This window comes from Cricetulus griseus, chromosome 6 (assembly GCF_003668045.3).
Source record: "Cricetulus griseus strain 17A/GY chromosome 6, alternate assembly CriGri-PICRH-1.0, whole genome shotgun sequence".
NCBI lineage: Eukaryota > Metazoa > Chordata > Mammalia > Rodentia > Cricetidae > Cricetulus > Cricetulus griseus.
The window spans coordinates 154,564,716-154,575,400 of NC_048599.1; the positions used below are offsets into that span (position 1 = coordinate 154,564,716).

The following is a 10,685-nucleotide window of genomic DNA, read 5'->3' on the forward strand; positions in this document are numbered from 1 at the left end:
ACTGGAGCAGTTTGGCTCCAGCTAGAGGCTGCTGCTGGCAGTAGGTGGAGCCTGGATTTCCCCTTTGTTCTCAGTGGTCAGGAAGTTCATCACTTGGCCAGCCTCAGTTTCTACAGATGCTTCAACACCTCTGGGGGGCCACAGGGCTTAAAGAAAAAAGTTGAGTTCAGGTTTGTCCCTTCCTCCATCTGGGTCTCCTGGGATCTTCCATTGGAGGGTGCAGTATGTCAAAAAGAGGTCCCAACTCGGAAGGAGGAACCTTCTCCAGTACCCTAGGAACCTTTGTTCCCTCTCTCCCTCACTTCTTTGTCAGGTATTTTCCATGTAGTCCATCCTGACACCTAACTCACAGCAACCCCCCACCTCAGCTTCTTTGTTGTTGCTGTTGTTTTGAGACAGGGTTTCTCTGTGTAGCTTTGGTGCCTATCCTGGCAGTCACTCTGGAGACCAGGCTGGCCTCGAACTCACAGAGATCCACCTGCCTCTGCCTCCCGAGTGCGGGATTAAAGGGCATGCGCCACCACCGCCCAGCCTGCCTCAGCTTCTTGAGTACTAGTATGACAAGCATGAGCTGTTTCACCTCTTTCCTCTTCCCTTTGGCTCGGCTTCCTGTTTGCCTTTTCCATCCAGAGACTGCTCTGCCCCAACCCCCTTCCATATCAACCCACAGGACCGACAGGACCCAGCCTCGTGCCTGGCCCCGCCCCATCCGTGCCATTCCTGTGACTGGCACTGCCCTCACATGCTCTGTCCCTGTGCCGAGGAATGTTGGTATGATTCTCAGGTCAGCTTGTGAAAAGAGCTGCCACACTGAAATCTCGAACAGAGGGACAGAGAGTTGTGATGGACTGAGCCGGGATCTACTCTCCCCCATGGTAGGGGCAATGCAGGTTTCTGAGGGTCCCTAGGTTGATGTGGGAGCCCTGGATATGGGAACAGGAAAATCCGGTTGCACTCAGCCCAGTGCACTCTGCCCTCCATCTACATTTGTTCCTGCAGCAGGGAGGGACCTGCGCGGGGTGGGGGGTGGGGTGGGGGTGTTGGCGATAAGGGAGACTGGGGCTGGCAAGACAACTAGCATGGAGGGTTACCAGATGGAGTACAGGAAGTCAGGCTGCTGGGTGCGGGAGGAACAGGTGCCGGGAGAACTGGGGGCTGGGAGACCAGGAGCTGGGGGACCAGGGGGCTGGGGGACCAGTGGCTGGGGGGGGGACTAGGAGCTGGGGGGCCAGGAGCTGGGGGATCAGGGGCTGGTGGACTAGGAGCTGGGGGGACCAGTGGCTAGGGGACCAGGAGCTGGGGGAGCTAGGGTTTGGAAACACAGAGATCTTAGAACTCAGGACCTGGAGGGTTCAGGAGCCGAAGGAACAAGCTGGGGACTCAGGCTGGAGGACTCAGGCTGAGAACCCAGAGTCTGGGGAGCCAGGTCCTGGATCCTGTTTGCCAGCAATGGCATCTCCTCCCAGAGAGTCCTGGGGTGGGCTGGAGACCAACAGGTCCACATTCTGGATCCCTGGGGTTTGTTGAGGGAACAGGAGACCTGTCTCCAACCTCCTCTCCCATGCTCACCTCTTCTGGCTGTGGTAACAGAGAAAACACCTCTGAATGGAGGACAAGGTGGCTCTGCAGGCAGGTAGCTCAGTGTTCCTTCCAGCCTGGTCCTTCATTCAAGGCCAAAGGTTCCTGAGCCCTCCTACAAGCCTGGAGAGAAATCCCGCCCAGGGTGGACCTGCTGACATCCTAGAACCTGTGTGGCTAGGCTTGCGGAGGGAGGCAGGCCATCGGTTGGCTTCCTCTCAGGTGTCTGCCAGGATGCCGGTTAGGAGGGGCAGTCTGAAGGAGCCGTGCCTGTCTTCCCCTGCAGTGCTGTAGACTCCCGAGACCATATTTGTCTGGGCAAACATCTGTACTAGACCCCTCACCTGCCAACCTTATAGCATCCAAGACCAACTAGCAAGAAGTGCCACCACCACCTCCGGGGTGGCCATTGTGTTAGTCGGGGTTCTCTTAAAGTCACAGAACTTATTAAATGAATCTCACTCTCCCTTCTCTTTCCCTCTTCCCCCCTCTCTCTAATACACATATATATGAAATTGAATTCATTGGAATGACTTACCAGCTGCAGTCCAACAATGGCTAGTTATGAATGGAAGTCTAAGAATCTAGTGCCTGCTCAGCCCCACCAGGCTGGGTGTCTCAGCTGGTCTGCTGGGATCCGAGGAAGGGATGAATGGGCTGAAGAGATGAGGACAAGCAGGTAAAGAACACCCTTCCTTCTCCGATTGCCTTACATAGGCTTCCAACAGAAAGTGTGGCCCAGATTAGAGGTGTGCCTTCCAGCCTCAAGGTTTGGGTAAAAGGTGTGCAGTCTTCCTGCCTCAAGATCTGGATCACAGGTGTGCCCTCCATTTCTGGATATAGACAAGTTGACAACCAGGAATAGCCATCACAGCCATCCCACATAAATCTCTAATTAAGAAAATTCACTCCAGGCTGTCCCACAGGATAATCTGGTGGGGCCTTTTCTCAAGTGAGGTTCCCTCTTCCCATATGACTCTGAATTTATACCAGGTTGACAAAAACACTTACCAGCACAGACAGCAATTGAAGAAGATACTGACTAACTGCCTCTGGCCTCCACAGTGCCTGTGCACACACACAGGAACACGTACCCATGTATTCCTATACACTAAAAAATAAACACATACACAATAATAATAAAATAAAAAAGTAAAAGGAAGGGCAGCAGGCATGACTCACCTGCCTAGGATCTGCCAGTGAGGAGTTTGGGGCATGACCCAGTGCTAAAGTGCCTGCCTAGCATGCCAGGTTGGGTTCAATCCACCATATCGAAAACAAACAAATAAAACTCAAACATGAGAAGTCCCCCCATCAAAGCTACCTTTCTTCTCTGACTCCTCACTTTGGGACAACAGAAGAATGGAGTTGCTGTGAGTTGACTTCATGACATCTGCCAAGCCCAGAATGTGGGACAGTTGAAATACAAAAGGCCATTTTCCCTAACCCATTAAGGCCATGGAGAAAAAAAACAACAGGTGCTTAGCAAGTGTGCAAAGCTGATTCTGGGCTCTGAAGTCAGCAGGGTTCTCTCTGTGCTCCTCTGATATACCCACTGCTCAACAGCCACAGGGAAATCCAGGTGCCATGGCTTGCATCTGCAATCCCAGCTAGTAGGCTCAGGCAGGCATGCTGTGAATTTGAGGCCTGCCTGGGCTACAGAGGCAGACCCTGACTCAAAAACTACAGCAACAACAAAAAGCGGCAGCAAACAAACAAAACAAAACACCCAAGTGCAAATCCATAGTAGTTTGGAAAACTTCTTCACTGTGTGGTATGGGCTTTGCACTTCTATCCACCAGAATGCTTTGTTAGTGTTATGAAAACCAAGATGACTATCTCTAGTTTCTTCATGTGAGCACTTAGAGCTATGAACTTTCCTCTTAGTACTGCTTTCAAAGTGTCCCATAAGTTTGGGTATGTTGTGTCAACATTTTCATTGAATTCTAGGAAGTCTTTAATTTCTTTATTTCTTCCTTGACCCAGAAATTTTGCAATTGCGTGTTGTTCAATTTCCATGAGTTGGTAGGTTTTTTGCACTTTGATTTGTTTTTGATTTCTAACTTTAAAGCATGGTGGTTTGATAAGACACAGAGGATTATTCCAATTTTTTTGTACCTGTTGAGGTTTGCTATGTTGGGGAGAATGTGGTCGATTTTTGAGAAGGTTCCATGTGATGCTGAAAAGAAGGTATATTCTTTTGTGTTGGGATAGAAAGTTCTATAAATTTCTGTTAATCCCAATTGGGTCATAACTATTGTTAGTTCCTTTGTCTCTTTGTTAAGTTTCTCTCTGGTGTCCTGTCCAGTGGTGAGAGTGGGGTGCTGAAGTCTCCCACTATAACTGTGTGAGGCCTTATTTATGATTTGAGTTTTAATAATGTTTCTTTTACGAATGTTGGTGCCTTTGTATTTGGGGCATAGATGTTTAGAATTGAGACTTCTTCCTGATGGATTTTTCCTGTGATGAATATGAAATGACCGTCTTCATCTCTTTTGATTGATTTTAGTTTGAAGTCTAATTTGTTAGATACTAGGATTGCTACACCAACTTGTTTCTTGGGTCCATTTGATTGGAGTATCTTATCCCAACCCTTTACTCTGAGGTAATGTCTGTCTTTGAATTCGAAATGTGTTTCTTGTATGCGGCAGAAGGATGGATTCTGTCTTCATATCCAATCTGTTAGCCTGTGTCTTTTTATAGGCGAGTTAAGACCATTAATGTTGAGGGAAATTAAGGTCCATTGAGTGTTTATTCTTGTTTGTTTTTGGTTTGTTGTTGGTACTGGTATTGTATGTGGATTTACCCTGCCTTTTATTTTGTATTTTTGTAGAGTGGGATTAACTATTGCCTATGTTTATGGGAGTGTAGTTAATTTCCTTAGGTTGGAGTTTTCCTTCCAGTACTTTCTGTAGGGCTGGATTAGTGGTTACATATTGTTTAAATCTGGTTTTGTCGTGGAATATCTTGTTTTCTCCATTTATAGTGATTGAAAGCTTTGCTGGGTATAGTAGTCTGGGCTGGCATCCGTGTTCTCTCAGAGTTGGTAGAATATCTATCCAGGTCCTTCTAGCTTTCAGAGTTTCCATGGAGAAGTCTGGTGTAATTCTGATAGGTTTGCCTTTATATGTTACTTGGTCTTTTTCCCTTGCTGCTCTTAATATTTTTTCTTTATTCTGTACTTTTGGTGTTTTAATTATTATGTGACGAGGGGACTTTCTTTTGTAGTCCACTCTATTTGGTGTTCTGTAGGCTTCTTGTGCTTTCATTGGCATGTCTTTCTTTAGGTTGGGAAAGTTTTCTTCTATGATTTTGTTGAATATGTTTTCTGCACCTTTGAGTTGGGTTTCTTCACCTTCTTCTATACCTATTATCCTTAGGTTTGGTCTTTTCTCGGTGTCCCATATTTACTGAATATTTTGTGTTATGGATTTGTTAGACTTCAGATTTTCTTTGCTTGACGAGTTTATTTCCTCTAGTTTGTTTTCAGCATCTGAGATTCTGTCTTCCATCTCTTTTATTCTATTGGTTATGCTTGCATCTGTGGTTCCTGATTGTTTACTAAGCTTTTCCACTTCCAGCATTCCCTCAGTTTGTGTTTTCTTTATTGTCTCTAATTCAGTTTTCAGGACCTGAACTGTTTCCTCCAGCTGTTTAATTGTATTTTCTTGGCTTTTTGGCTTTCCTTGATTTCTTGCATCTTTTGGGTTATCTTTTCTTCCATTTCTCTGAAGGATTTTCTGATTTCCTCTCTTAGGTTCTCTATCATCTGCATGAAGTTGTTTTTAAGGTTGCTCTCTTCTGCTGCTTCTGTGTTGGGATGTCTTGCTGGTGTAGAGTCCCTAGACTCTGGTGGTGCCATATTGGTTTTCCTGTTGTTGGATCCCCGAACTGAACTGGAACCCAGATGCAGAGAAGGACCAGTGAAGAGGACAGAGGTCCAGACCAGGCTGGTGAAACCCACAGTAACAGCTGACCCGAACATCGGGGAACTCTTGCTCCCCAGTCTGATAGCTGGAATACCAGCATGGGACTGATCCAGAGACCCCAGGAACATGGATTTCTGTGGGGAAACCTCAGAAATCTATGGGATCTCCTGTAGAAGCCCAGTATTTATCCCTAGCATAGGTGTGGACTTTGGGAGCCCATTCCATATAGAGGAATACTCCCTGAGCCAAGACACACGGGGGTGGGCCTAGGCCCTATCCCAAAGGCTACGAAAGACTCTGATGACACCCTATGGAAGGCCTCACCATCCAGGGGGAGCAGAAAAGATATGTGACAGATAAGTTTTTAGTTGGGGGGTAGAGGAGGACGGGTGGGAGAAGGGAACTGGGATTGTCATGTAAAACAATCCTGTTTCTAATTCAAATAAAAAAAAGTTGGAAAATAATTTTAAAAAAAGAAAACCAAGTTGACCCACTGTCCCCCATGGAACAACAACCCTGGGTTACAGTTGTTGCCCCAACCCCCTTGTTCTGTTTTCAAATCAGGGCTGTGCTGATAAACAGCAGAAGAGCTCTTTATAGACAGAACCTGTCAGCACACTCTCCCTGCGTGGCCCACCTGAACCCACCCACAAGGGATTTGGGATTGTGAGAAAAGAGCTGCACAGAACATTATCTAAAGAGCCTGAGGACATGCTGGCATTGGTGGCGCACACCTCTAATCCCAGCGCTCTGGAGGTGGAGGTAGGCAGAGCTCTGAGTTCGAGGCCAGCCTGGTCTACAGAGTGAGTTCCAGGACAGCCAGAGCTACATAGAGAGACCCTGTCTCAAAAACCTAAAAAAAAGGGGGGGGGTGATCTGAGGACAGTGCCATCAACAAGCTGGAGCTGCCATGGTGTGTGAGAGACAACAACCAGGGTACGGAATACTAACCAGGGCAACCCCAAAAGTCCTTGGTTTGGGATATGACAATGTATTCATCTGTAAATGAACTTTTAGGGAGTCCCCCTGCCTCACTCTCCCAAGGCTGGGATCACAGACTGTGCCATGTAGCATTTCATTTAGATCTCGGTTGTGCTTAGACTCAGCCATCATGATGCTGCTTCCAAGCGCCCCTGCTGAGCTCTGCATGCAGCTCCCAGATACAGCCTCAAGTAAAGCAGAGAAAATGGAAAATGGCAGACAGCTCTGCCACTGCCCTGCCCCAGGTACCACCTCTACTTCCAGAGGCCCCTTCGCTCACTGGCCATTCAGTTCGCCCAACAGCATTTACTATGTGCTGGGTGTCATGGGAGCAGTGGCAGGAGACCTCTGACTTAGGACATACAAACAGCGCTCGGCCTGTGTGCTTTCTCTTGTTGCCTGTGATGAAGAGCAGGGGAAGGCAGGAGGCAAGGAGTGAGCTTGACAGTTCTGTTTTACAGGTTGCAACATCTTAGCAGCTCCATCAGTGTGTATTAAGTAACAAGTGTGGGTAGTACTGGGGCTTTGCACATGAGCGTTTGACACTTGGTAATACAAAGGTGTACACACTGACCTATATTACTGTGTGATGAACCTTGGAAACAGCACTGACACAAAAAGGTGCTAATAGGTTTTCTATACCCCACCCACCATCTCTCTCCACCCCAAATCCCCATGTTTCTCTGCCAATGCAGTAGGCCAGATCAAGCTGAATTTAAAAAGTATAACAACAGGTTTATTTGAGCAAAGCAATTACCCAGGCAACAAGCCACGCCCACAAATGAAAGCAGGGACTTTATAGGTTGTGGGTAAGGGGTGATGACATGTCTGTCACAAGCTGGGTTTTGCCCAAGTATAGTCAAAAGCTGGGCACTTTGGGGCAGAGGGACTTGGGCAGCTGAACAACTTCAGGGGAAGAAGCTGCAATAGCTGCCAACGATGCAGAACTAGTTTTTGTTTGGAGACTCTCTGAGTGGGCGGGGTTTGGAGAGAGAAACAGGAAAGGGGCTTTCTGGATCATGTAGCAGGAGCTGGAGGTTCCAAATGAACAGATGCTACTGTTGACCAAAGGTCAAGCCATATCAGTCCACAGAAACATGCTGAGGAGGAAGAGTGCCAGGGAGAGATGACCAGTAGGTACCAGGTTCCTTTGGGTAGTGTGAAAGGGAAAAGTTCTAGAATCTAAAAATGATGGTTGACTAATGTGAATGTACTAAAATGGTTGTATTTAGCTTTTTTTTTTTTTTTTTTTTTTTTGGTTTTTCGAGACAGGGTTTCTCTGTGTGGCTTTGGATCCTGTCCTGGCACTCGCTCTGGAGACCAGGCTGGCCTTGAACTCACAGAGATCCACCTGCCTCTGCCTCTCGGTGCTGGGATTAAAGGCGTGCGCCACCAATGCTCGGCGTATTTAGCATTTTTTAAAAAGATTTTATTTATTTATTATGTACACAGTCTTCTGCCTGCATGCCAGCAGAGGGCATGAGATCTCATTCAAGGTGGTTGTGAGCCACCATGTGGTTGCTGGGAATTGAACTCAGGACCTCTGGAAGAGCAGTCAGTGCTCTTAACCTCTGAGCCATCTCTCCAACCCGAAGGTATAACTTTTTGTAGATTTTTAATTATGTATATATGTGTGGCTGCATGCTTGTGTATATGAAGATGCCTGCAGAGGCCAGAAGAGGGTGTTAGAGTTCCTGGAGCTGAAGTTCTAGATGATTCTAAGCCACCCTGAGTGATTGCTGCAAACCAAACCAGGGTCTTCAGGAAGAACAGCAAGCACTCTTTTTTGTTTTGTTTTGTTTTTCGAGACAGGGTTTCTCTGTGTAGCTTTGGAGCCTATCCTGGCACTCGCTCTGGAGACCAGGCTGGCCTCGAACTCACAGAGATCCGCCTGCCTCTGCCTCCCGGGTGCTGGGATTAAAGGCATGTGCCACCAACGCCCGGCGACTTAATTTCCTTTTAAAAATGTGTGTTCCCCACTCCTTCATCCCAGATCCCAGTGACGTGAGCTACACATTGTCTCTGCACTCTCCAGGCATCAAGGCAGGAAAGTGTTATGCCCAGATTGTGGAGTCCCCCAAAACCCAACAAGGAGATTGAATCCCATTTGTAAAAGCAAAGAGCCTTTATTCAAGCTTGAGCTTGGACTCTCCATCTGTCTGACACAGCGGTTGAGAGCAGAGAGTGTCCAGCCTGGGTGGGGTAGGGTCTTTTATAATACTAAAGGTTGGGAGTGAAGGGATTTTTAGGGTTCAAGATCCTGATTGGTTGACATTTGTCTAGGGGTGTCTTGGTGAAAGGGATTGGATGTGTGCCAGGCTAAGGGGCATCAGGTGCTCCTGTCTACAGTGGTTGGAACATTAAGAATTGCCTTTGGTACTTTCCCCTTGGATGGTCCATTCCTGAGTGATGCCTGGGTGGTCTCATTTTGTGGTCTTTTTCTAGTGCCAGGTGTTGCTTTAGGATAAACTGAAAACTCAGGCCTACTTGAGCCTTGGCATGACAGCAGCATGGTGAAGCTGCAGGTGAGCAACAAGTTGGCCTGAAACCAGAGCCAACTCTCCCCCTGACCAACTGAACAAGAAACCAACCAGTTCCTGAGCAGGAAAACCAACCAGTCCGTGAGCAGGAAATCTTCTCTCTGGGAACACTCCACCCCTAAGAAGCCATACATAAGCCCCTGTACCTGCTCAGTTGCTGGCTGTCCGATTCTACCCTAGCAGAGGCAGCCACTCTCTTGGATTCCTCCTTCCCAAATAAATCTCTTTCTTAAAGAGTTTTGGGTTAAGATCTTCTTTTGCCAGCGTGGAGCAGAAGAACCTTTGCTGAGACATTCCCTTGGGGGTGGGGGCTGAGTCGAAAAGCCAGAAGAAACAGTTACCTCTGCTGGGAAACCCCCTTGTGGGTAGAGCAGAAAAACTAACTTTTCCAAGGAGCCAGAGGAGATGGCTACATTACTGCAGGGGTTTCTGCTTTAGCAGAGTGAAGTAGAAGAAGTAATATTTTGGGCCAGAGGTGAGCAGAGCAGAAGAAAGGGTAGCTCTGCTATCAAGTTCCTTTAGAAGAACGGAGCAGAGCTCAGCTGTGATGAAGAGAGGAGCAGGATTGCTACAACCTGCAAGGAGACCATCCCACCAACCCCACCCGGCTTCAGGTATAGCCCGACCTCCTGACAAGTCAGGATATCTTTCCTTGCAGCTCCCTCTTCCAGAGGAACCTGGTTCAATTCCTAGCAACCACATGGCAGATCATAACTACCTGTAACTTCTGTTTCAGGGGATCTTACACCTTCACACAGACAAAACATGAATCCAGGGGCTGGAGAGATGGCTCAGAGGTTAAGAGCCCCAGCTGCTCTTCCAGAGGTCCTGAGTTCAATTCCCAGCAACCACATGGTGGCTTACAACCATCCATTATGAGACCTGGTGCCCTCTTCTGGTGTGCAGATATACATGGAAGCAGAATGTTGTATACATAATAAATAAATAAATAAATAAATAAATAAACATGAATCCACATAAAATAAAAGTAAGTAAATTATTATTTTTTAATGTGCATTAGCATGTGTAGCTCTGGCTTTCCTGGCACTCTCTCCATAAACCAGGCTGATCTTGAACTCACAGAGATCCACCTGCCTCTACCTCCCAAATACTGATATTTTAAAGGCGTGCACCACCACCACCCAGCAACAATTTCTTTCAGAAAGCTCACATCCTGACTCCATGGGCACCAAAGCAAAAGTTCTTGGGTCCTTCCTGGCAGAACCTGCCAAGCTCTGACAGCTTCCTGGTACAGCTAGGGCCACACCCTGCCTGACTCACTCAATGTTCCCTTCATATCATTTATTTCACACACTGACGGGAAGACAGGCCTCGGCCAAGGTCAACAGGAAGTTAATTTTTGGGGTGTGTGTGTGTGTGTGTTGCTGAGGATGGAAGCCAAGGCCTCTGCGAGCTAAGCACATGGCAGACACTCCATGCAGCCTGTCAGCTAGGACACAAAAGGCTTGGTGTACATATCATTCATTTGGTGCATACTCAACATGTTTTTCTTTCTTCTTCTCCCCCCCCTCAGACAGGGTTTCTCTGTATTGCTTTGGAGGCTGTCCTGGAGTTCTGTAGACCAGGCTGGCCTAGAACCCATAGAGATCTGCCTGCCTCTGCCTCCCGAGTGCTGGGATTAAAGGCGTGTGCCACC

General features: G+C 47.5%; 1 long non-coding RNA gene across 1 annotated transcript; it reads left to right on the forward strand.

Moving 5' to 3' along the window:
- The first annotated feature begins 734 nt into the window (after positions 1-734).
- LOC103164196 lies at positions 735-9,825 on the forward strand. The gene is made up of 4 exons (XR_003486373.2): positions 735-875; positions 2,120-2,257; positions 8,934-9,642; positions 9,765-9,825. It is a non-coding gene; the product is annotated as an uncharacterized LOC103164196 (long non-coding RNA).
- The last annotated feature ends 860 nt before the right edge of the window (positions 9,826-10,685 follow it).